The sequence below is a fragment of the Ranitomeya variabilis genome, chromosome 1 (assembly GCF_051348905.1).
Source record: "Ranitomeya variabilis isolate aRanVar5 chromosome 1, aRanVar5.hap1, whole genome shotgun sequence".
Taxonomy (NCBI): Eukaryota; Metazoa; Chordata; class Amphibia; order Anura; family Dendrobatidae; genus Ranitomeya; species Ranitomeya variabilis.
Genome location: NC_135232.1, coordinates 111,764,179 through 111,791,811, shown reverse-complemented (window position 1 = coordinate 111,791,811; position 27,633 = coordinate 111,764,179).

Here is a 27,633-nt window from a genome sequence, read left to right as displayed (position 1 = left end):
GAACCTGTCCCCCCTCCCCCAGGCGTTTTTACGTTATCCAGCCACCTTGTACAGCGGTAATGCTGCATGTGTGCAAGGTGGCTCAGAAACGTATTCTCCTCGCACATGTGGAACTGAAAACACGTCTGCAATGTGTCCTCTGTGTGACCATTTAACCGTCCCGGTGGTGTGACTTTCCTTTGTAATGACACGCTGCAACCCCCTTGGTAGCGCTGCCCGTCTTCTGGCATCATTGTTTGGCTGGCTGCGCCTCTGCGGCCGCCCTGTCCCACACAACGCCCCTCGGTGTCTTATTTATTGGGACTGCGAGGGTGTGATTGATGGGCAGGATCAGTGCATCAGTTCGCCTGTCCCTCCTCTCCTTCCGCCTTCTTCGGACTGTGCGGCTTCATGGCCGTGGCATGCGATAAGGGATCAGATGACGCCGCACAGTCTGAAGCGGGTGTAAGGACCCGAGTGTGAGAGGCGAACATATGTGCTGCGCCAGGCCCTGAATCCCAGCCCCGCAGTGTTTTAACAATGTTAAGACACTGCGGGGCTGGGATTCATGGTCATCGCGAACCGCACCGGCCGACATTACATGATGCCAGAAGATGGGCAGCGCTAACGGCGCTAGGCCAGGGGATAACACGACAGCGCAGACTCCTGTACAGCAAATAACAACGCTCGGGAGGCTGCACCCAGCACCAAGGTGGGATTCTTGACACCTGTGCTGCGTCTCATTACAAAGGGAACTCTCGCCTCCATTACACAGTTTGACTGTATAAAGGGCTAAATGTTATACGTGTTCCATTCAGCGTGTGCAAGGAGAAAAATTACAAGAGCAACCTTTGACTTGCGCAGCACTGCTGCTGCATAAGCTGTGGCTCTTCTACTTTGTAACCCCTGAGGGGGGGTTAAAGGTGACTTTTGAAATCGGTTCAATTAGGCTTCGGCCTACACTCTGCTCCACCTGCAGAGCCCGGGCTCCAACAACGCTAGTTGCTGTCCGGAAGTGCTGGCTGCACAGAGCCAAACACCTCGCCAATGTGTCAGTGGGGTCCAGCACCGCCAGCTGTTCCCCTGCTGTGTAGCCGGCAACGTGTCCTGCAAAAGCCACGCAGACACAACACACCCAAAGCTGCCGCCTGTGCAGGCTTCGGCCTACACTCCCCTCCCCCTGCTCCTCCTCCTCCTGCTCCTCCTCCTGCTGTCCCTGGGCTCTAACACACCGCCAGTTTTTGCCCAGATGTGCTAGCTGCACAGAGAAAAACACCAGCCAATGTGTCAGTGGGGTCCAGCACCGCCAGCTGTTCCCCTGCTGTGCAGCCGGCAACGTGTCCTGCAAAAGCCACGCAGACACAAGAACTGAAATTGAAGGGAACCTGTCCCCCCTCCCCCAGGCGTTTTTACGTTATCCAGCCACCTTGTACAGCGGTAATGCTGCATGTGTGCAAGGTGGCTCAGAAACGTATTCTCCTCGCACATGTGGAACTGAAAACACGTCTGCAATGTGTCCTCTGTGTGACCATTTAACCGTCCCGGTGGTGTGACTTTCCTTTGTAATGACACGCTGCAACCCCCTTGGTAGCGCTGCCCGTCTTCTGGCATCATTGTTTGGCTGGCTGCGCCTCTGCGGCCGCCCTGTCCCACACAACGCCCCTCGGTGTCTTATTTATTGGGACTGCGAGGGTGTGATTGATGGGCAGGATCAGTGCATCAGTTCGCCTGTCCCTCCTCTCCTTCCGCCTTCTTCGGACTGTGCGGCTTCATGGCCGTGGCATGCGATAAGGGATCAGATGACGCCGCACAGTCTGAAGCGGGTGTAAGGACCCGAGTGTGAGAGGCGAACATATGTGCTGCGCCAGGCCCTGAATCCCAGCCCCGCAGTGTTTTAACAATGTTAAGACACTGCGGGGCTGGGATTCATGGTCATCGCGAACCGCACCGGCCGACATTACATGATGCCAGAAGATGGGCAGCGCTAACGGCGCTAGGCCAGGGGATAACACGACAGCGCAGACTCCTGTACAGCAAATAACAACGCTCGGGAGGCTGCACCCAGCACCAAGGTGGGATTCTTGACACCTGTGCTGCGTCTCATTACAAAGGGAACTCTCGCCTCCATTACACAGTTTGACTGTAAAAAAGGGCTAAATGTTATACGTGTTCCATTCAGCGTGTGCAAGGAGAAAAATTACAAGAGCAACCTTTGACTTGCGCAGCACTGCTGCTGCATAAGCTGTGGCTCTTCTACTTTGTAACCCCTGAGGGGGGGTTAAAGGTGACTTTTGAAATCGGTTCAATTAGGCTTCGGCCTACACTCTGCTCCACCTGCAGAGCCCGGGCTCCAACAACGCTAGTTGCTGTCCGGAAGTGCTGGCTGCACAGAGCCAAACACCTCGCCAATGTGTCAGTGGGGTCCAGCACCGCCAGCTGTTCCCCTGCTGTGTAGCCGGCAACGTGTCCTGCAAAAGCCACGCAGACACAACACACCCAAAGCTGCCGCCTGTGCAGGCTTCGGCCTACACTCCCCTCCCCCTGCTCCTCCTCCTCCTGCTCCTCCTCCTGCTGTCCCTGGGCTCTAACACACCGCCAGTTTTTGCCCAGATGTGCTAGCTGCACAGAGAAAAACACCAGCCAATGTGTCAGTGGGGTCCAGCACCGCCAGCTGTTCCCCTGCTGTGCAGCCGGCAACGTGTCCTGCAAAAGCCACGCAGACACAAGAACTGAAATTGAAGGGAACCTGTCCCCCCTCCCCCAGGCGTTTTTACGTTATCCAGCCACCTTGTACAGCGGTAATGCTGCATGTGTGCAAGGTGGCTCAGAAACGTATTCTCCTCGCACATGTGGAACTGAAAACACGTCTGCAATGTGTCCTCTGTGTGACCATTTAACCATCCCGGTGGTGTGACTTTCCTTTGTAATGACACGCTGCAACCCCCTTGGTAGCGCTGCCCGTCTTCTGGCATCATTGTTTGGCTGGCTGCGCCTCTGCGGCCGCCCTGACCCACACAACGCCCCTCGGTGTCTTATTTATTGGGACTGCGAGGGTGTGATTGATGGGCAGGATCAGTGCATCAGTTCGCCTGTCCCTCCTCTCCTTCCGCCTTCTTCGGACTGTGCGGCTTCATGGCCGTGGCATGCGATAAGGGATCAGATGACGCCGCACAGTCTGAAGCGGGTGTAAGGACCCGAGTGTGAGAGGCCAACATATGTGCTGCGCCAGGCCCTGAATCCCAGCCCCGCAGTGTTTTAACAATGTTAAGACACTGCGGGGCTGGGATTCATGGTCATCGCGAACCGCACCGGCCGACATTACATGATGCCAGAAGATGGGCAGCGCTAACGGCGCTAGGCCAGGGGATAACACGACAGCGCAGACTCCTGTACAGCAAATAACAACGCTCGGGAGGCTGCACCCAGCACCAAGGTGGGATTCTTGACACCTGTGCTGCGTCTCATTACAAAGGGAACTCTCGCCTCCATTACACAGTTTGACTGTATAAAGGGCTAAATGTTATACGTGTTCCATTCAGCGTGTGCAAGGAGAAAAATTACAAGAGCAACCTTTGACTTGCGCAGCACTGCTGCTGCATAAGCTGTGGCTCTTCTACTTTGTAACCCCTGAGGGGGGGTTAAAGGTGACTTTTGAAATCGGTTCAATTAGGCTTCGGCCTACACTCTGCTCCACCTGCAGAGCCCGGGCTCCAACAACGCTAGTTGCTGTCCGGAAGTGCTGGCTGCACAGAGCCAAACACCTCGCCAATGTGTCAGTGGGGTCCAGCACCGCCAGCTGTTCCCCTGCTGTGTAGCCGGCAACGTGTCCTGCAAAAGCCACGCAGACACAACACACCCAAAGCTGCCGCCTGTGCAGGCTTCGGCCTACACTCCCCTCCCCCTGCTCCTCCTCCTCCTGCTCCTCCTCCTGCTGTCCCTGGGCTCTAACACACCGCCAGTTTTTGCCCAGATGTGCTAGCTGCACAGAGAAAAACACCAGCCAATGTGTCAGTGGGGTCCAGCACCGCCAGCTGTTCCCCTGCTGTGCAGCCGGCAACGTGTCCTGCAAAAGCCACGCAGACACAAGAACTGAAATTGAAGGGAACCTGTCCCCCCTCCCCCAGGCGTTTTTACGTTATCCAGCCACCTTGTACAGCGGTAATGCTGCATGTGTGCAAGGTGGCTCAGAAACGTATTCTCCTCGCACATGTGGAACTGAAAACACGTCTGCAATGTGTCCTCTGTGTGACCATTTAACCGTCCCGGTGGTGTGACTTTCCTTTGTAATGACACGCTGCAACCCCCTTGGTAGCGCTGCCCGTCTTCTGGCATCATTGTTTGGCTGCCTGCGCCTCTGCGGCCGCCCTGACCCACACAACGCCCCTCGGTGTCTTATTTATTGGGACTGCGAGGGTGTGATTGATGGGCAGGATCAGTGCATCAGTTCGCCTGTCCCTCCTCTCCTTCCGCCTTCTTCGGACTGTGCGGCTTCATGGCCGTGGCATGCGATAAGGGATCAGATGACGCCGCATAGTCTGAAGCAGGTGTAAGAACCCAAGCGAGAGGCGAACATATGTACTGCGCCAGGCCATGAATCCCAGCCCCGCAGTGTTTAAACTATGTCAATACACTGCGGGGCTGTGATTCATGGGCATCGCGAACCGCACCGGCCAACATTAAATGAGGTCAGAAGATGGGCAGCGCTAACAGCGCTAGGCCAGGGGATAACACGACAGCGCAGACTCCTGTACAGCAAATAACAACGCTCAGGAGGCTGCACCCAGCACCAAGGTGGGATTCTTGACATCTGTGCTGCGTCTCATTACAAAGGGAACTCGCGCCTCCAACACAGTTTGACTGTATAAAGGGCTAAATGTTATACGTGTTTCATTCAGCGTGTGCAAGGAGCGAAATTAAAAGAGCAACCTTTGACTTGTGCAGCACTACTGCTGCATAAGCTGTGGCTCTTCTACTTTCTAACCCCTGAGGGGGGGTTAAAGGTTACCTTTGAAATTGGTTCAAGTAGGCTTCGGCCTACACTCTGCTCCCCCTGCAGAGCCCGGGCTACAACACCGCTCGTTGCTGTCCGGAAGTGCTGGCTGCACAGAGCCAAACACCTCGCCAATGTGTCAGTGGGGTCCAGCACCGCCAGCTGTTCCCCTGCTGTGCAGCCGGCAACGTGTCCTGCAAAAGCCACGCAGACACTTGCTCTTGTACCTTCTGCTCCACATCCTGGTTCCAGTACCGTCAGCTGGTTCCGGGCAGAGCCTTTGGCTTAGGTGCCTCCCTCTGGGTATCCGAGTTCCACCAACGTCAGGTGGTCCTTGGTAGTGCTTTCAGGCACGGGTACCTCCTGCTTAGTAACCGGGTTCCAGTAACGTCAGCTGGTCCTCGGTAGTTCCATTGGCTCTTGGACCTTCGGCTACCCATCCGGGTTCCAGCACCGTCAGCTGGTTCTCGGCAGTGTCTTTTGCTCTTGTACCTTCTGCTCCCCATCCTGGTTCCAGTACCGTCAGCTGGTTCCGGGCAGAGCCTTTGGCTTAGGTGCCTCCCTCTGGGTATCCGAGTTCCACCAACGTCAGGTGGTCCTTGGTAGTGCTTTCAGGCACGGGTACCTCCTGCTTAGTAACCGGGTTCCAGTAACGTCAGCTGGTCCTCGGTAGTTCCATTGGCTCTTGGACCTTCGGGTAGCCATCCGAGTTCCAGTTCCATCAGCTGGTTCTCGGCATTTTCTCAGCCTTCTTGTACCTTCTGCTACATTTCCAAGTTCAAGAGACTAAACACGATGACCCGGAAGAACACCCCTAAGATGACGACGACACCAGAGACGACAACCACCGTGATGACGACGACCCTGGAGACGATGACCCTGAAGACCACCCCGATGACGACGACCCCGGAGACCACCCCGATGACGACGACCCCGGAGACGACGACCCTGGAGACGACGACGACCTGGAAGACCGAGAAGCAGAAGAACAAGAGGCTGCAGAACAAAGAGCAGAAGGACATTAAGCATAACACAAAATATCAGAGCAAAAAAATATTATGTAAATTATAAGCAGAAGAAGACTAAGCAGTGTATGGGGGTGAGTCCGTTCCTCCTCGTGGTGCCCCTGGATAAAGCCTGATGCTGCAGGCCAAACTGAACGCGGACAAATGTAACTGGTTTGTGACAGGCAGAACGGAAGGTGTAATCTTCAAACTTTTATAGATAACAACTACGGGAATGCCTGTCACAAATAAGAATATGATGAAGAAGTTGAATATGATGAAGATAATAGTAAAATAAAAAGAATATGAACAATGTAACCCAAAAAATAATAGGTAGAAGATGAAGAAGAAGATGAATAAGGTGAAGAAGTTGATGTCAAAGAAGCTGATGATGAGGATAATTAAGAAGAAAGCGTGGGAGAAGTAAAAAAGAAGGTGAAGGGCGTGGAAGTAGTGAAACATCAATATCTGACATAAAAAAAAAAAAAAATAACATAGTCAAATTCTTTCTAACGCCGAACTTCATAAAAAAAAATTAAAAATCCTGCTATTCTATTACATTGGGCTAAACCTCTGTCCCTTTAATATCTCCGCCACGTCCCCCAATACATCCTACATTATTCTTAGTTGTTTTCCTTCATGTAGAATGAACCTACAAGTTTATAAAGGGTTTATTTTAATTCCGATATTTTCGTCCCATTGACTTGCATTGGGATCGGGTATCGGTATCGGATTGGATCCGATATTTTGACGGTATCGGCCGATACTTTCCGATACCGATACTTTCCGATATCGGAAAGTATCGCTCAACACTAGTTATGATTATGAAAAAAAATAATTTCCTGGCTTTATTTTTCACAAGTACCCTCACAGAGGTGTTACGTACAAATTCACTGTATCTAACAATGTGTGGCAATTATTTTTAAAGATATCAGCTTTATTGCACAAGGCAACAGCAGATTCATGAAAATTAGATGCAAATAGTCACGTTTGCATATCTCACCAGGCTTTGCGCCAGTCACACAACTGCTAGATAAAGATACGCTATTTATTAAACCAATAGAAATTTTTTTTTAGATTGCCTTGTTGACACAGTGCCACAGCGGACTAATTAAAATTATTCCAAAGTCATAAGAACAGCACTCCAGCCGGGTGTTATGATCCAAAAGAACAAATCTTTATTCCAGCCATGTTACAGCAGCAACGTTTCGACCATATACCGGTCTTTATCAAACCGGTATACGGTCGAAACGTTGCTGCTGTAACATGGCTGAAATAAAGATTTGTTCTTTTGGATCATAACACCTGGCTGGAGGGCTGTTCTTATGACTTTGGAATATACGTACTACCCAGGAGGGTTCCCTGGATTTTGAACGTGCGCCCTAAACAGTGAGTGCTGGCAGTCATTTCTATGCTGTATATAATTAAAATTATTGTCACTGCTAAATTGTGACGTTTCCTTTTCTTTGCATGGATTGCACCAGTCGCAAAACTGCTAGATAAAAATACTATATTTATTTAACCAACAGACATTTTTGGGGATTTTTTAGATTGCCTTTATGAAACACGCCAACAGCAGACTCAGAAAAATCACTGGTAAATAGTGATGTTTCTATAGCTCAGCAGGTTTTGCGCCACTTGCACAATTACTATATAAACATTAGCTACTTAAGCAATAGACAAGGAATATTATTTAGCAATTAGCTTTTAAAATGGATGTTACTATATGCTGGCACTGACAAATATTATTTAGCTTTAAAAAAATAATTTTATATAGGCTGCTACACAGGAATATTATGTAGCTCCAAAAAAAATTGGTTTTGTATATGCTGGCAGTACCCATGGGCAGACATACCGCCTGTTCAACTGGTGCAGTTACACCGGGGCCCAGAGGCTCTGGGGGGGCCCTGCAGGGTGGCTAATAATGAGGGTAATCTGGCCAGTTTATCCAGCCTTGAGGCTCCTGGGGGCCCCTTGTCAGATTGTCCTCATGTGCGGCAGGCAGGGAGCAATCTGTGCAGCTCCACTGCCTGCAATAGAAAATGGCAGTGGAACAGAACTCAAGCAATCTGTTCTGATTCCTGCCCATGCTTCTGGTCTCACACAGCAGAAGCTGAATGACATCATCATTCAGCGCAGCGGCTGTGCAAGACAGGAAGCTGCTGGCAATGGTGTGGCTTCAGGATACCGTGCTCAGAGGTGTGTGTGTGTGTGTGTGTGTGTGTGCAGAGAGGTGAATGGTGCTGTGTGTGTCTGTGTGTGTGTAGGTGGAGTAGATGGCAATGATGGGGGTGATGGGGCAGAAGGCAATGATTGGGTTAACAGTGGGCAATGATGGGGGTGATGGGGTAAAAGGCAATGATTGGGTTGATGGAGAGGGCAATAATAGGGGTGGTGGGGAGGAAGAAATGATGGAGGTGGTGAATGGGCAATAATGGGGGTGATGGGGAGGAGGAAATGATGGAGGCAGTGTAATGGGCAATGATGGGGTGGTGGGGGAAATACAATGATGGTGGTGGTGGAAAGGGCAATGATGGGGATGGTGGGGGAGGAGAAAATGTTGGAGGTCGTGGAATGGGTAATGATGGGGAGATGATGATGGCAGTGGAAAAGACAATGATGGGGTGGTGGGGAGGAGGCAATGATGGAGGTGGTGGAATGGGTAATGATGGGGGTGGTGGGGGAAAGACAATGATGGTGGTGGTGGAAAGGGCAATGATGGGGATGGTGGGGGAGGAGGCAATGATGGAGGTGGTGGAAAGGGTAATGATGGGGGTGGTGGGGGAAAAGACAATGATGGTGGTGGTGGAAAGGACAATGATGGGGTGATGGGGAGGAGGAAATGATGGAGGTGGTGGACTGGGTAATGATGGGGTGATGGGAAGAAGGCAATGATGGTGGCAGTGGAAAGGACAATGATGGGGATGGTGGGGAGGAGGCAATGATGGGTGTGGTGGAATGGGCAATAATGGGGTGGTGGGGAGAAAGCAATGATGGAGGTGGTGAAGAGGGCAATCACGGGGTGGGGGAGAGGGCAATAATGGGATGCGGGGGAAGGAGGACAATGAGGGGTGTGGGGGATTGGGATTAGAGGAAAGGGGATTTATAATGGTTTTAGGAACAGGGTGATGTGGAGGAAGACATTATTATCGATTATTATGCCTAACACAGTCCCTTAGTATAAAGTGTACTCACTTAATATGTATAGCACAGTCCTTTATTGTATAGTGTACTCACTTATTATGTATAACACCATTCTTAGTTACATAGTTTCCTCTTTTGTTATGTGTACCACATCCCTTATTACGTACCATCCTCTCTAGTTATATATGATGCCCTTATGCTATTATGAACAGTGCTGTCGCTTACATTGTGTATTCTTGTTATTTTTGCTATTCACAGCACCCTCTTTTATTACATAGTTCCCTCTCTTGTTAGATATAAAATTACTACTGATGGAGGAGCCGGTGACCAGACTACCAGTCCATCAGCTCCTCCATTAGAAAAGCAGCTTTACCTTGCTTCATCAGCCATCATTGCATTATATAACTTACAAGAGAAATGGTATGTAATAAAAAACAGGGCTCTATAAAATCCAATATGCAAGGGATTGTGGTGTACATAACAAGAGAGAGCACTGTACACTGTATAATACGGGACGGTAATATACATAATAATGGATACTATGTAATATATACGTGTATGTGTGAATGGCTATATATATATATATATATATATATATATATATATATATATACAGTACAGACAAAAGTTTGGACACACCTCATTTAAAGATTTTTCTGTATTTTCATGATTATGAAAATTGTACATTCACACTGAAGGCATCAAAACTATGAATTAACACATGTGGAATTATATACTTAACAAAAAAGTGTGAAACAACTGCAATTATGTCTTATATTTTAGGTTCTTCAGAGTAGTCACCTTTTGCTTTGATGACTGCTTTGCACACTCTTGGCATTCTCTTGATGAGCTTCAAGAGGTAGTCACCGGGAATGGTCTTCCAACAATCTTTAAGGAGTTCCCAGAGATGCTTAGCACTTGTTGGCCCTTTTGTCTTCACTAGGGTTGAGCGACCTTTACTTTTATAGGATCGGGTCGGGTTTCACGAAACCCGACTTTTTCAAAAGTCGGGTCGAGTGAAATCGGCCGATCCTATAAAAAAGTCGGGGTCGGGGTCGGCCGAAACTCGAAACCCAATGCAGTGCATTGGGTTTCCAATGGTTCCCAGGGTCTGAAGGAGCGGAAACTCTCCTTCAGGCCCTGGGATCCATATTTAAGTGTAAAATAAAGAATTAAAATAAAAAATATCGCTATACTTACACTCTGACGGGCCCTGGTACTAACCGGGAACCTTCCTTCCTTAGAATCAGCCTTCCAGGACCTCGCGGTGACGTCGCGGTGACGTCGCGGCTTGTGATTGGTGCGCGGCCGCCCATGTGACCGTGACGTCACCGGAGGTCCTGGAAGGGCTGATTCCTAGGAAGGAAGGCTGCCGGAACGAAGCCGAGGGTGAGTATATTCCTATTAGGTATATACTCACTCTCGGACACGCCCTGCGTCGTTCCGGCAGCCTTCCTTCCTAAGAATCAGCCCTTCCAGGACCTCCGGTGACGTCACGGTCACATGGGCGGCCGCGCACCAATCACAAGCCGCGACGTCACCGCGACGTCACCGCGAGGTCCTGGAAGGCTGATTCTAAGGAAGGAAGGTTCCCGCTTAGTACCAGGGCCCGTCAGGGGGTAAGTATAGCGATATTTTTTATTTTAATTCTTTATTTTACACTTAAATCTGAATTCCGATACCAATTCCCGATATCTTAAACATATCGGGAATCGGTATCGGAATTCCGATTTTAGATTCAGAAGATCGCCGACTTCATGGCCGACCCCACACAGGGGTCGGGTCGGGTTTCATGAAACCCGACTTTGCCAAAAGTCGGCGACTTCTGAAAATTGCCGACCCGTTTCGCTCAACCCTAGTCTTCACTCTGCGGTCCAGCTCACCTCAAACCATCTCAATTGGGTTCAGTTCTGGTGACTGTGGAGGCCAGGTCATCTGGCGTAGCACCCCATCACTCTCCCTCTTGGTCAAATAGCCCTTACACAGCCTGGAGGTTTGTTTAGGGTCATTGTCCTGTTGAAAAATAAATGATGGTCCAACTAAACGCAAACAGGATGGAATAGCATGCCGCTGCAAGATGCTGTGGTAGCCATGCTGGTTCAATATGCCTTCAATTTTGAATAAATCCCCAACAGTGTCACCAGCAAAGCACTACCACACCATCACACCTCCTCCTCCATGCTTCACGGTGGGAACAAGGCATGTAGAGTCCATCCGTTCACCTTTTCTGTGTCACACAAAGACACGGTGGTTGGAACCCAAGGTCTCAAATTTGGACTCATCAGACCAAAGCACAGATTTCAACTGGCCTAATGTCCATTCATTGCAGTGGCGTATCCGGGGGGGGGCAGCCGCGGCATGTGCCCCGGGCGCAGCCGACAGGGGGGCGCCAGCGGGCCACCTGATGATGCGGCGGTCAAAGAAGGCTCTTCGTCGAGTCATACCCAGGGGTCGGCAGGGGAGGGGGAGCGGGGTCTGTCTAATTATACTCACCTGCTCCTGGCGCAGTCCCTGCAGGTCCCTGGCAGCCCAAGTTCTTCCTGTACTGAGCGGTCACATGGTACCACTCATTACAGTAATGAATTACTGTAATGAGCGGTAACGGTGACCGCTTAGTACAGGAAGAAGCTGCCAGCGCCGGGAAAGCAGGGACTGCACCGCGCCAGGAGCAGGTGAGTATAATGGGGAGGGGAGTGCTGCACTTCGCGATATTCACCTGCTCCTCGTTCCAGCCACCGCTCCATCTTCAGCGTCTTCTGCAGTGACGCTGAGGTCAGAGGGCACGGTGACGTGGTTAGTGCACGCCCTCTGCCTGAACGTCCGTGCAGATTAGAAGACGCTGAAGATGAAGCGGCGGCTGGAACGCTGAGGTGAATATTGAAAGTGCCAGAGGCCTGAGCGACGGAGAGGTGAGTATGTGATTTTTTTTTTTTTTTATCGCAGCAACAGCAAATGGGGCAAGTGTCTGTATAGAGCATCTTATGGGGCCATAATGTTTGTGCAGCACTATATGGGGCAAGTGTCTGTATAGAGCATTTTATGGGGCCATATTGTTTGTGCAACACTATATGGGGCAAGTGTCTGTACAGAGCATCTTATTGGGCCATAACGTTTGTGCAACACTATATGGGGCAAGTGTCTGTAAAGAGCATCTTATGGGGCCATAATTAACGTTTGTGCAGCACTATATGGGGCAAGTGTCTGTATGGGGCCATAATCAACATTTCTGCAGCACTATATGGCGCAAATATCTTTATCGAGCATCTTATGGGGCCATAATCAACATTTCTGCAGCACTATATTGGGCAAATCTGCAGATTGTGAGCCCTCGCGGGCAGGGTCCTCCCTCCTTATGTACCCGTGTGCCTTGTTTTTTTTGGTCATGTCTAATGTATTTGTCTATATTTGCCCCGTATCTCACATGTAAAGCGCCATGGAATAAATGGCGCTATAAAAATGAATAATAATAATAATAATAAAAATGTGTCTATGGAGCATCTTATGGGGCCATTATTAAACTTTATGCAGGATTATATGGGGCTCCTGATTCAATATGGATATTCAAAAACACTTAACCTACTGATGTCTCAATTAATTTTACTTTTATTGGTATCTATTTTAACATTATGGGGATTCAGGAATGTACCTTGGCATGGTCATACAGTTTCAATAGAGTTAAGGTTCAAATGGGGAGGCTGGGGGGGGTCGCCAAACTTATCCTTTGCCCCGGGTGCAGGAAAGGCTAGATACACCTCTGATTCCTTGTGTTCTTTAGCCAAAACAAGTCTCTTTTGCTTGTTGACTGTCCTTAGCAGTGGTTTCCTAGCAGTTATTTTACCATGAAGACCTGCTGCACAAAGTCTCCTCTTAACAGTTGTTGTAGAGATGTGTCTGCTGCTAGAACTCTGTGTGGCATTGACCTGGTCTCTAATCTGAGCTGCTGTTAACCTGCGATTTCTGAGGCTGGTGACTCGGATAAACATCCTCAGAAGCAGAGGTGACTCTTGGTCTTCCTTTCCTGGGGCGGTCCTCATGTGAGCCAGTTTCTTTGTAGCGCTTGAAGGTTTTTGCCACTGCACTTGGGGACACTTTCAAAGTTTTCCCAATTTTTCGAACTAACTGACCTTCGTTTCTTAAAGTAATGATTGACACTTGTTTTTCTTTACTTTGTTGCTTTTTTCTTGCCATAATACAAATTCTAACAGTCTATTCAGTAGGCCTATCAGCTGTGTATCCACCAGACTTCTGCACAACACAACTGATGGTCCCAACACCATTTATAAGGCAAGAAATCCCACTTATTAAACCTGACAGGGCACACCTGTGAAGTGAAAACCATTCCCGGTGACTACCTCTTGAAGCTCATCAAGAGAATGCCAAGAGTGTGCAAAGCAGTCATTAAAGCAAAAGGTGGCTACTTTGAAGAACCTAGAATATAAGACATAATTTCAGTTGTTTCACACTTTCTTGTTAAGTATATAATTCCACATATGTTAATTCAAGGTTTTGATGCCTTCAGTGTGAATTTACAATTATCATAGTCATGAAAATAGAGAAAAATCTTTAAATGAGGTGTGTCCAAACTTTTGGTCTGTAATATATATATATATATATATATATATATATATATATATATATATATATATATATATATATATATATATATATATATATATATATGTGTGTGTGTGTGTGTGTGTGTGTGTAGCTTTGTCATCTTAAAAGGAGGGGGGACCAGGCTCATTTCCTGCACAGGGGGCCCAAGCTGTCTGTGTCTGCCCTTGGTACTACCTAATATTATTTGCCTCTAAAAAGAGCTGATTTGTAGATTATGGCAGTGGATTAAACCCTCCGTATTTCCCCCTAATCTCACAGTCTGTTCCTAATACTAAACTATACAACACAATGGAAAATAGCAGACATCTGCAGCATGTACTTGCAAAGATGATAACACCTAGGTGCTTGCCTTTTACTAAGAACTAAGCTTCACAATTTTCAGCTCTTAAAAGAGCTTTTTGGAATGAATAAGTCTCCCTATACTCTCCTATCACTCTCCCTACGCTCATGTTACTCTATCCCTCCTCTTTTTCTGGCTGCAGTGTGCACAAGATGGCGCTGGCATCCATTAAATATCCCCTATGATGCTGGAAGGCCAGCCATTCACAGCAATGACACACCAAACATGGTGCCAGCATTACTGTGATTGGAAAGCCAGCCTAGCATGTTCGTTGACTGAAAATAAGGCACAAAACATGCAGAGTGGGTCACTCGAATATACCAAGGTGAATACCTAATTTTTTCAGTGGGAAAAGGGTCATTTGACACATCAAACTTATTGAGAATTTTACAAGAAAAACAATGGTGTGCTTGGTTTTAATGTAATTTTATTCTTTCATGAGTTATTTACAAATTTATGACCACTTATAAAATGTGTTCAAAGTGCTGCCCATTGTGTTGGATTGTCAATGCAACCCTCTTCTCCCACTCTTGACACACTGATAGCAACACCACAGAAGAAATGCTAGCACAGGCTTCCAGTATCCCTTGTTTAAGATGCTGCACATCTCATATTTTCATAGCATAGACAATTGCATTCAGTTGTCCCCAAAGATAAAAGTCTAAGGGGGTCAGATTGGGAGACCTTGGTGGCCATTCAACTGGCCTATGACAACGAAGCCACTTTCCAGGAAACTGTTCATGTAGAAATGCTTGGACCTGACACCCAAGATGGTGCACCACCACATTTTACCACCAGTTTCCTGGAAAGTGGATTGGTTGTCATGGGCCAGTTCAATGGCCACCAATGTCTCCCGATCTGAGCTCCTTTTATTTTGGGGTTAAGAATAAAGTTAGGTTAAAATCAAGCACACCATTGTTTTTCTTGTGAAATCCTCAATAAGTTTGATGTATCACATGACCCTCTTCCCATTGAAAAAATAAAGTTGGATGCAAAATGGTCGACTTCAAAATGGTCACCATGGTCACCACCCATCTTGAAAAGTTTTCCCCCCTCCCATATACTAATGGGCCACAAACAGGAAGTTGATATCACCAACCATTCCCATTTTATTTAGGTGTATCCATATAAATGGCCCACCCTGTATTATTAAAAGTTAAGTTTTATGATCCCTTCTCAGGGAAAATTCTATCTTGAGTATTTTTCCCTATATACAGTGATAATCTTGATATATGATTCATAATGCCACATCTGGAACAACCTAAGCTCTAAAACTGTTGCGCTATTTTACCCATCCAATGAAAATCTTAAAAATAAATAAAAACATGGCAAAGACAATGTTTTTTCATCCTACAGTCAAACAAAGTGTGGAATAAAACATTATCAAAAAGTGTATATAAATAGAATGGCATCCATCTACTATATAATTGTCTAAGGGTCACTTCCGTCTGTCCTTCTGTCTTTCTGTCTGTCACGGATATTCATTGGTCGCGGCCTCTGTCTGTCATGGAATCCAAGTCGCTGATTGGTCGTGGCAAAACGCCCACGACCATTGCCATGACCAATCAGCGACGGGCACAGTCCGGCGGCAAAATGGCCGCTCTTTCCTCCCCGCAGTCAGTGCCCGCTCCATACTCCCCTCCACTCAGCCCTCGAACAGGGTTAATGCCAGCATTACCGGAGCACGGTGTAACACACTCTGGTTACGCAGCTATTAACCCTGTGTGACCAAATTTTTACTATTGATGCTGCATATGCAGCATCAATAGTAAAAAGATCTAATGTTACAAATAAGAATAATAAAAAAAGGTTATTCTCACCCTCCGACGTGGCGCTGTGTCCTCGGCAGTGCAAGCGGCAGGTTCCGGTGCCAAAGATGCTATGCGAGAAGGACCTGCCATGACGTCACGGTCATGTGACCGCAACGTCATCACAGGTCCTGCGCACCTGCGCGAGAAGGACCTGCCATGATGTCACGGTCATGTGACCACGATGTCATCACAGGGCCTGCGCGAGAAGGACCTGCCATGATGTCACGGTCATGTGACCGCTACGTCATCACAGGTCCTGCGCTCATACCAACCCTGGGACCGGAAGCTGACGCATGCACCGTACACAGGTGCCAGGACTTCAACAGCACTTCGGAAGGTGAGTATATGTTTATTTTTTATTTTACGTCACTGGGCAATATACTACGCTACTGGGCAATATACTACGTGGCTGGGCAATATACTACGTGGCTGACCAATATACTACATACTACGTGGCTGGGCAATATACTACGTGGCTAGGCAATATACTACGTGGCTGGGTAATATACTACGTCGCTGGGCAATATACTACATGACTGGGCAATATACTACGTGACAGGGCAATATACTACGTGACTGGGCAATATACTATGTCACTGGGCAATATACTACATTGCTGGGCAATATACTACGTGGCTGGGCAATATACTATGTGGCTGGGCAATATACTACGTGACTGGGCAATATACTATGTGGGCTGTGCAATATACTATGTGACTGGGCAATATACTACGTGGCTGGGCAATATACTACGTGGCTGGGCAATATACTACATCACTGGGCAATATACTATGTCGCTGGGCAATATACTATGTGGCTGGGCAATATACTATGTGGCTGGGCAATATACTACGTCGCTGGGCAATATACTAGGTGGCTGGGCAATATACTACATGGCTGGGCTATATACTACGTGGCTGGGTAATATACTACGTCGCTGGGCTATATACTACGTGGCTGGGCAATATACTATGTCGCTGGGCAATATGCTATGTGGCTGGGCAATATACTACGTGGCTGGGCAATATACTACGTGACTGGGCAATATACTGCATGGCTGGGCAATATGCTACGTCGCTGGGCAATATACTATGTGGATTGGCAATATACTACGTGGCTGGGCAATATGCTACGTGGCTGGGCAATATACTATGTGGGCTGTGCAATATACTATGTGGACATGCATATTCTAGAATAACCGATGCGTTAGATTCGGGCCACCATCTAGTAAAAATATAATGTTGTCCAATAAAAAACTAGCTCCTCCCCAGTCAGCCCCATCAGCTGAAAAATAAACCCAATGAAATGAAATCTTAACCAGAAAATTATAACTATTCTGTGGGGCTGTGGAGGTTCACTTCCATGAGTCCATTGTTAAGAGGTTGTCCATTAGTGGACAATTTGTTTATCCCCTTAACCCCTGGAGCTTTTTTCAGTTTTGCGTTTTTGTTTTTCGGTCCCCTTCTTCCCAGAGCCATAACTTTTTTATTTTTCTGTCAATATGGCCGTGTGAGGGCTTATTTTTTGCGGGACGAGTTGTACTTTTGAGTGACACCCCATTGGTTTTACCATGTCATGTACTAGAAAATGGGAAAAAAAATTCCAAGTGCAGTGAAATTGCAAAAAAAGTGCAATCCCACACTTGTTTTTTGTTTGGCTTTTTTTTGCTAGGTTCACTAAATGCTAAAACTGACCTGTCATTATGATTCTCCAGGTCATTATGAGTTAATTCCATTTTTCGTGATCTCGGGGCAGGTGAGGGCTTATTTTTTGCGTGCAGAGCTGACGTTTTTAATAATACCATTTTGGTGCAGATACATTCTTTTGATCACCCATTATTGAATTTTAATGCAAAGTTGTGGAGAATAAAAAAATGTAATTCTGGTGTTTTGAATTTTTCTTACTACGCCGTTTAGCGATCAGGTTAATCCTTTTTTTATTGATAGATCGGGCGATTCTGAATGTGGCAATACCAAATACGTGTATGTTTGATTTTATTTTTATTGTTTTGTTTTGAATGGGGCGAAAGGGGGGTGATTTGAACTTTTATATTTCTTTTATTTTTTTCATATTTTTAAAGGGAACCTATCACCCCGTTTTTTAAAGATTAGATAAAAATAGTGTGAAATAGGGGCAGAGCTGGGCTTTACATTAGTGCCTTTTTGGTGCCTTTACACCCCCGTTAGGCTGCCGAAATACCTTTGTGAAGTGGCCGTTTTGTCCTGTCACTCAAGTTGGTCAGGTCGGATGGGCGTGGTCACAGCGCTGTTTCTCCCCCAGATCAGGCTCATCATTACGTTGGTGGCGTAGTGGTGTGCGCATGTCCAAGGTCCCGAATCCTGCACAGGGGAGTGAAAATAGCAGCGATGTCCGTTATTTCATTGGTGGTCGGTGGGCGCGGCCATCTTGCTTTGGCCGCGCGTGCGCAGAAGCGGCGCTCTGCTGGCCGCGGCTTCAGGAAAATGGCCGCGGGCATCCGCGCGTTCGCAGATGGCTATCGCGGCGGCCATTTTCGTGAAGCCGAGATGCGAACTCTGCTTCACGAAAATGGCCGCTGCGATAGCCATCTGCGCACGCGCGGATGCCCGCGGCCATTTTCCTGAAGCCGCGGCCAGCAGAGCGCCGCTTCTGCGCACGCGCGGCCAAAGCAAGATGGCCGCGCCCACCGACCACCAATGAAATAACGGACATCGCTGCTATTTTCACTCCCCTGTGCAGGATTCGGGACCTTGGACATGCGCACACCACTACGCCACCAACGTAATGATGAGCCTGATCTGGGGGAGAAACAGCGCTGTGACCACGCCCATCCGACCTGACCAACTTGAGTGACAGGACAAAACGGCCACTTCACAAAGGTATTTCGGCAGCCTAACGGGGGTGTAAAGGCACCAAAAAGCACTAATGTAAAGCCCAGCTCTGCCCCTATTTCACACTATTTTTATCTAATCTTTAAAAAACGGGGTGATAGGTTCCCTTTAAAAACATTTTTCTTTACTTTTGCCATGCTTCAATTGCCTCTATGGAAGGCTAGAAGCTGGTATAGCCTGATCAGTCTGCTACATTGGAGGGTTGCTCAGATCACTCCTATGTAGCTGAATTACAGCATTGCTATGAGCGCTGACCACAGGGTGGCGCTCACAGCAATCTGGCATCAACAACCATAGAGATCTTCAGAAGACCTCTTGTTGTCATGCCGAGGCATCGCTGACCCCCAATCACGTGACTCGGGTCGGTGGTGCGCACATTTCCAGCCCGATGGCAGGAAGCGCTTGTCAATTGCCACTGTCAGAGTTTGACAGCGGCATTTAACTAGTTAATAGGCGCGGATAGATAGCGATTCCACCCGCGCCTATTTCGGGCACATGTCAACTGTTCAAAACAGCTGACATGTCCCGGCTTTGATGCGGGCTCACCGCCGGAGCCTGCATCAAAGTGGGGTTCTGCCATCGGAAGTACTATTCTGTCCGATGGCAGAAAGGGGTTAATAAACCTTGTGTGTGCTTACAGTGACCCCTCCATAGTTTTATTACATGATCACCATTTTGTCATAATTGGAAATAAATAAGATCAGAATGTGAAAAATAGGCTTTATCATTTTTCACCTTCATCGAGATACCACTGAATCTGCAAAAAATATCCTCATTAAAGAAAGATTTTTCTCACTGCTGAGCAATTTCTATAGTCACAAAATGACTTTCTTCACACTGAGCAGTGATAATAATCAGTCCTATGTTGGAAGCAATAATGTAGTGAGGGAATGATACATTCTCATACATTTCATTATTCTGAGCTTCAGGATCAGGGCGTGCTGTGTTTTCTATTGTTATTAATATACTGACAGGTACTGATAGGATTTCATTGCAATTCTTTCCCAATTTACCACAAGTTTATTTCCATTCACATGGGATGAGTTTTCTGTTGGAACTTTAGGATTAATATACAGTAAGTGTCAGCTTCAAGCATTTCTAATAATGCTAGCTCCATGATTTGTTACCACATAGAGAAAAACTATAAATCTTTTCATTTCCTCTTAAGTTCCACAAAGGCTGATACAAATGCACTCAGTTTGTGTGATATGTGGTCATTACTAGGTATTATACTTGAATTACAATATTCTCTAACAATGCTTTATGTCTCAGATGAGGAGGATTAAACCACAATGGGAAAGTTTTTACAGCAGAAACTTTCCTCGGCTAAAATATAGAGGGACCAATCTTTTTTTCACTTGTCCAATGGGCAGATATCAAGGTACATACTCATCTTAGTTACTGAAACCACCGCTGTCACTCCTGGTGAATACAAGGACTTGGAACAAGAAAGGCCATAGGTACACAAAGTAAGCTAAGCAACTGACCTTTAATGAGGACCACTCACTTGACATGAATGTCTTTGTCGTTTTTTTACCTAGTGTAAATGTTGCTGTTCTCAAGAATCTGTTGTTGTTTTGATGTTGTTTCTGCTTCTCTCCATTCTTGAGAAATGTAATATTTCTAGTCAAGTGGGCTTGGACCTCAACTTTTTTTCTTTGGTCATCTTTTTGTGGATCTTGCCCAGTTAGCTAAAAAGACTAAAATAAAAGGGGAGAAGCCAGCGCTGCTTATGGTCAGAACGCAATACAAAAAGTGCACATGCACATATTAATTTCTAACTGTATATCAAAATGAGACATTTAGCAAACAATTGATCAATTGTCAGATCTGAAATGTCTATGTTTGGATCGGGTCGACCTTTATCTGGGCATACCCTTTCTGGCGCCATGGGAGTGATTCTGAAACGCTACAGGTACAGTTTGCATTCAATATGGTCCCGCATTTAATACATTTAGGAGGCCGTAATGGCACAGGGAATATAAAAACGTAAAGTGGGATTAATGTGGTCTTAGGAGGCTGCAATGGCACAGCGAATATAAAGATCGTAGAGTAGGACTGCCCCATTATGAGAATGCCTTGGCATGGCGGGGTGGCTCAAAGAATTGACTAATTGTTTGCTAAATGTCTCATTTTGATATACAGTTAGAAATTAATATGTGCATGTGCACTTTTTGTATTGCGTTCTGACCATAAGCAGCGCTGGCTTCTCCCCAATTAAGCTAAAAAGACTACAAGGAAGATGGGGCCATAACTCAAGAACAGAGAGCCATTAAAACAAAATCATCATGATCCAAAACAGCACAGTGACTACTTTTCACCATTGACATAAGCAGACTGACTGATTACAAGTTTGTAGATGCCTATGATGCTAATTACAGGACACACTTTAGTTTCACATATCCTTATAGTTAACTTATTTTCAATCTTTTAAGGGGTACCATAATATTTCCTTTTTGCTTGCTTTTCTAAAATGACTCATTTTTATTAGCTGATACTTAGTAAATTGAAATTGAAAATATCTTTTGTCAGTTTCAAGTTATTACAGGGACCATTGTGGGTTTTTCTTACCTTAATAGAAAGGTACCGACAATTTTGACCACGTCTGTACCCGCTGGTTACCTCTATATCTCCAGGTAAATAGCATCTCTGGACATGTCAGGTTTTCCATAACAATGTCATTATATCTCCCCAGCCATTTTTCAACTGTAATAAGTCTGCCAGTCCCAATAACTGGTTAACTGTAATGCTTTGGACATGCCGCATTACAGTGTTTTTCCATCTGTGACACTGAAGAGTACATGCATTGTACTTGTTTCTTTATTCTCCAAAGAAATCTGTTCACACGTGAGCTGATAAATATCTTGTCCTCCATAATATAATTATTTGCACACATATTCTTGGTGTTCACCACTTCAAGGAGCTTTGGGTGTTTTCATCTTGTGAAAATATATATATATTTTTTAAACGATATCATTATTTCACCACCCATGTTAAACCAAGAGCAAATTTAAGGAAGAACAAATCTGAGTGAAAATGACCATTGTAGCACCAGATTTTATAAGGCCAAGGTGCTCGTGGATATCACTCCCTCATCCTTGAGAATCGGGCCGATTATGTGCAGCGCCCCAGAGTCCTGGTCGTTGCAGTACTGTGGCTCCGCCACTATGGGGAGCTATGGTGCGTCTGATGGCACTGAAGGAGTTCATCGGATCAGGTATCACAGACACCAATACATTTCACAGTCGGGCCTCCGGGGGGAGCTAAGGGTTCTATTCACTAGGCCACTCCCCACCATAGTGGGTAAACTGGGGGTCAGGCAGGAAGTTAGATCAGAAAGCTGACTGGGTTGGAACCAGGCAACACCTTGTGGCAGAGGGTGTTGTGGGGGAAGATACAGTAGGGTCTCTGTCAGGGGTGGGATCCTGACAGAGGCTTGGCAACTTGAACGAACGTAACGGGACCGCGCCTGCTCCGGGTAGCGGCGGTGCCCAAGGAAGGATTAGAAGCGAGATAGATTGTGCTGAGTGAGAAACGAGATCACGCAAAAGGAGAAATACCAGTAGGAGTCGTGCTGTAAGACCGAAGCAACATCCTATTGAGGCGCACTACCGGTGGCCGGAACGCCGAGGGAGTATCATAACATTCAGCTTCAAGCAATACTCCAAACAGCGGCAGGACAGTCAGTCTAAGGCGGGCTGTCTAACTTTAATCACCTATGCAGTCTTGGGGGGCAACTTGTGGAGAGGGGCGACTCTAGGGTCCCGGAAGAGCTCCGAGCCTACCCGTCAAACGGGTGCCGTCCCAACCAGAACACCAGGGAGGGACGGAGGATTAGCAGAACATCATCTAATCGAGTTGTGAGGGAACTTAAGAAACAGACACAACAGTTGTGGGGACTTTCTGTAAGCACAGCAGGGAAGGACCACAACACACAGCGCTAGAAGGAAGGCACAGATTTCCACCTGCTAAGAGGACTCTGGAGGTGCCATTGGACCGGCCGGACTTGCGCAGCCTGGTAATCCGGATTCCGGACTGAGGACCCAGAGACCTTCAGTAAAGAGGTAAAGAGACTGCAACCTGGTGTCCTCGTTATTTACTGCACCGCACCACCACAGCATCACCACCGCCTACATCTGTCACATCCCTCACTGTGCGCCCCTCGGCAGGGTCACGGACCGGGGCCTAGCCACCGTGACAACCCCAGAGCAGAGACTCAGAGGCCCGGTACCGGGTACCCCTCGGCCCTGCGGCAGTGGGGGCGCTGCAAAATTTGGCGTCACGAACAGGATCTACTTAAGCCTGAAGAATCAGGTCATGTGTGCCTTGGAACTGTGATTTGTTGTGCTTGGACTGTACTTTATTACCAAAACTGTGGGTTGCCATTTACCGCCAAAATCCGCCACCATTATAGCGCTGAGGAGAGCGCAGGAAAAGAAGAGGGGCATGGAGTGGGCGTAGGCAAGCTAGAGAGCGCAAACAACCATGGCCGCCCAGTCTAAATATTTCTGTGTCCGTCAACAGCTGAAGTCCGCCTCCTGATCCTGTTTGGAGGGTGGAGACCATGGAGACGGGGCCGCCCATGAAAGAGACCGTGGGAAGAAGACATTGGAGAAGGAGAAAAGATGGCGACACCGGAAACACCGCGTGGGACTGACCCGATCCAGCCAGAGGCTGCGACACTCGACACAGCCCCGGATGCGCCGACGTTGCGGGGACTGACCCTCACGGAGTCACCGATGGGCCGACCCCCCTTGCCACCGTCTGAGGAGTGTGTAGCTGCAGCCGAGGCCCGCCGGATAGCGCGCCGCTTGGAGGCTGATGCCCGCGTGCTCGCTCGGCTGGGCCAGCCCACGGAGGTCTGTTTGTCTCCGGTGTCCCCTGCTCCTCCCAACCCGGCCGTGGCTGAAAGTGCGCTGCAGGCGCAGGGCCTGAAGATCATGCCAGAGGCCGAACACCTGCGGCGCTTGGTGGCTGCATGGCGAGACCGACCACAACCGGCAACCCAGGTTGATCTGACCTGCGTCGCAGAGGTCCCATCGTCCCACTGGGGTGTAGTGGTCTCCTTCAACCCCCGACATGGAAGAGGGGTTATACAGGAGATTGGGGAGCCGCTACAAGTCCACGTGGAGCGGGAGGAGGTAGAGCCCTGCGGAGGAAGGTTCACTCGCAACCTGGAGTCAGGTGATGCCGTGACCTACACCAGGTGGAGGAGAGCAACAGGCGAGGCTGGCTGGATGGCGCGGGGCGTTCAGCGGTGCGTCGCGCTCCAGGCTGCTGCTGCAACATCCGAAGATGAACCTCCTGCTGCAAAAGCCACAGAACCTGTCCCTGCAGAGCGGCGGGGAACCCGGACCCACCATGTGCCTTGGGGGCGTGCGGGATCATCAGCGAAAAGAGCATCGCGGCGAGGGATCCTGTCATTGCTGGGACCAGAACCGCTTCCTGGATCAGCAGCACGACCCGTTGGTCTGGTGAGGCCCGGGAGGAAACCACCTTCTTCCCCGAAAAACGAGTAAGCATGAATGCTTTGAATATGTACATAGTTTCTTAACTGTTTGTTTGTTTCCTGATTTTGCTGCTGAACCCGTCCAGGGTTAACTTTTAAAGGGATCCTTTTGTTGACCCGGGATCCCTGTTGTTTTGTTTATTTTTCTGAGTTTTTGTTGCACAAGTTTCCAGAACTGCCGCAATCATGAACAGTGCATGATACAAACTTTTTGTACATAGTTTGCACCTTATTAAAGGTGCTCCCTACTGGTTTTACTTCAAAAAGGACTCTTTGTGAAGATACCACACTGGAACCTTTGCTGAGTACGGACTGGTAGTTTGAGAAGATATGCTACCTCATAGAGACTTGTTCCCCTCTTAAAGGGGATGTTCATTTGTTGCACGTAAATGGTGATATTGCTTAAAGACAGGTAGCAATAATGTTTGATGAGAGAAGATGATGATAATGTTTATGTGAGAAAGTTATATGTATACAACCAGTTAATTGTAAAGAAATGCTGATGATGTTCTCCGACAGAAAGTGAAAGCTAGAAGAAGGATGCAGTGGGCCCGTAGGGGTAGACGTGGTGTCCAGCATGAATGTTATGAGGAAGATAATGAGAAGAATTAATGTTCGATAAAAGAAACTGTTTCTGATAATGATGATAGATAATGGGGATAGAAGGTGAACCCTGAGTCCTCAGGGGAGTCATGTAAAAATGGCTCGGTGCTCTTAAACTGAAAGTAATGTTATGTTCTATACTGTGTATAGTAGTTGAAAAGGCAGTAGGCCCGGGCTGAACGGGGCGGTCCTGCATAGAAGGGAGAGGCAGTAGGTCTGGTGCCGTTAGGACAGGCGGTCCTGCAGATTTTAAGAAGGAGAATGGAAAAGTTAAATTGCCTTATAATGTGATTATAAGAAGGTCTTTAGTGGATGCAGAGTGTATGTCCTTAAAGGCAATGTTAAATTATTGTTCAACAATTTTGCACTTAGTAGAATACCCGGTTGGGTAAGAAAAGTTATTTATAGCATGTTGCTATGATATTTAACCATGTTTGTAACGTTCAAGTGTCCTCACCTCCCATAAAGGGAAGCTCTGTTTAAGTATACTTATTGTTATTGCACTCAACAAAACTGTATGTCTTTTTGCTAACTTGTATTGTTGTTTTCTTCTCAGTCTCGGAGTACTGTGTTTAACCAGGGGGGAGTGCAGCGCCCCAGAGTCCTGGTCGTTGCAGTACTGTGGCTCCGCCACTATGGGGAGCTATGGTGCGTCTGATGGCACTGAAGGAGTTCATCGGATCAGGTATCACAGACACCAATACATTTCACAGTCGGGCCTCCGGGGGGAGCTAAGGGTTCTATTCACTAGGCCACTCCCCACCATAGTGGGTAAACTGGGGGTCAGGCAGGAAGTTAGATCAGAAAGCTGACTGGGTTGGAACCAGGCAACACCTTGTGGCAGAGGGTGTTGTGGGGGAAGATACAGTAGGGTCTCTGTCAGGGGTGGGATCCTGACAGAGGCTTGGCAACTTGAACGAACGTAACGGGACCGCGCCTGCTCCAGGTAGCGGCGGTGCCCAAGGAAGGATTAGAAGCGAGATAGATTGTGCTGAGTGAGAAACGAGATCAAGCAAAAGGAGAAATACCAGTAGGAGTCGTGCTGTAAGACCGAAGCAACATCCTATTGAGGCGCACTACCGGTGGCCGTAACGCCGAGGGAGTATCATAACATTCAGCTTCAAGCAATACTCCAAACAGCGGCAGGACAGTCAGTCTAAGGCGGGCTGTCTAACTTTAATCACCTATGCAGTCTTAGGGGGCAACTTGTGGAGAGGGGCGACTCTAGGGTCCCGGAAGAGCTCCGAGCCTACCCGTCAAACGGGTGCCGTCCCAACCAGAACACCAGGGAGGGACGGAGGATTAGCAGAACATCATCTAATCGAGTTGTGAGGGAACTTAAGAAACAGACACAACAGTTGTGGGGACTTTCTGTAAGCACAGCAGGGAAGGACCACAACACACAGCGCTAGAAGGAAGGCACAGATTTCCACCTGCTAAGAGAACTCTGGAGGTGCCATTGGACCGGCCGGACTTGCGCAGCCTGGTAATCCGGATTCCGGACTGAGGACCCAGAGACCTTCAGTAAAGAGGTAAAGAGACTGCAACCTGGTGTCCTCGTTATTTACTGCATCGCACCACCACAGCATCACCACCGCCTACATCTGTCACATCCCTCACTGTGCGCCCCTCGGCAGGGTCACGGACCGGGGCCTAGCCACCGTGACAACCCCAGAGCAGAGACTCAGAGGCCCGGTACCGGGTACCCCTCGGCCCTGCGGCAGTGGGGGCGCTGCATATGCAAATAACACTCTTATTAAACTCTGATCAAAGTTTGATCAGAGTGTCAGCATAGTTTGTTCCAAGTCTTTCAGATAGAGAGAAAATGGAGAAAAAATATTCTCCATCTTCTCTTCGGCGTGCAATCTGATAATTTTTATGCACTCATTGACTTGCATGGCTGAGGACGATCTGATTATCGGATCAAACTCGGATGCGATTCTTTCCTCCGACTAGCTTGGTCTGAGTAAAATATCTAGAGAAAATAATGGTATGCACTCTGATCAAAAGTAGTGCGAGGTGCTGGTAAGACAGACCCGAGGGTCCAAAGGGTCATGTAGCCAGGAAATTACCGCACACTCTGATTGGGTATGATGCAAAAAAGTGTTCAATACGTTTATTACAGAAAAAGATTGCCATGCAGTGAACAGAAATACAATGATTTCAGATTCGACCAAACCCAACGTTTCGACCCTCGGGCAAGGCACGGGAGTGCCGCTCCTACATTCTAGTGCACCGGATCATTCAGCTTACCGGGAGCCTTGTCAGTCTACACCATCTATCATACCTACTATATGGTTCCAGGACTACTCAGGTACAACACATCCATTCTGGGCTCTCCCATTTCCTCTATATACCACATTGAACTCTATACAGGAGCACCACTGCCCCGAGCCTTAACAGGCAGAATATATGGGCTAAAAGGCTATCTCTGGCTCCCTAGTGATTCGTTCTTTATCCACATGGATGTGCCTCCCCTGGATACAATAGTAAATCCCATGAATAAGACCCTTGTGGGTCGAAACGTTGGGTTTGGTCGAATCTGAAATCATTGTATTTCTGTTCACTGCATGGCAATCTTTTTCTGTAATAAACGTATTGAACACTTTTTTGCATCATACCCAATCAGAGTGTGCGGTAATTTCCTGGCTACATGAGGAAAATATCTGACATATGCGCAGACACATAAAATAATATTGGTCTGAGAGTGATGTTTTGCTGGATCATACTCGGACAGAAAATATGGTCTTGTGCTCTTGCTCTAAA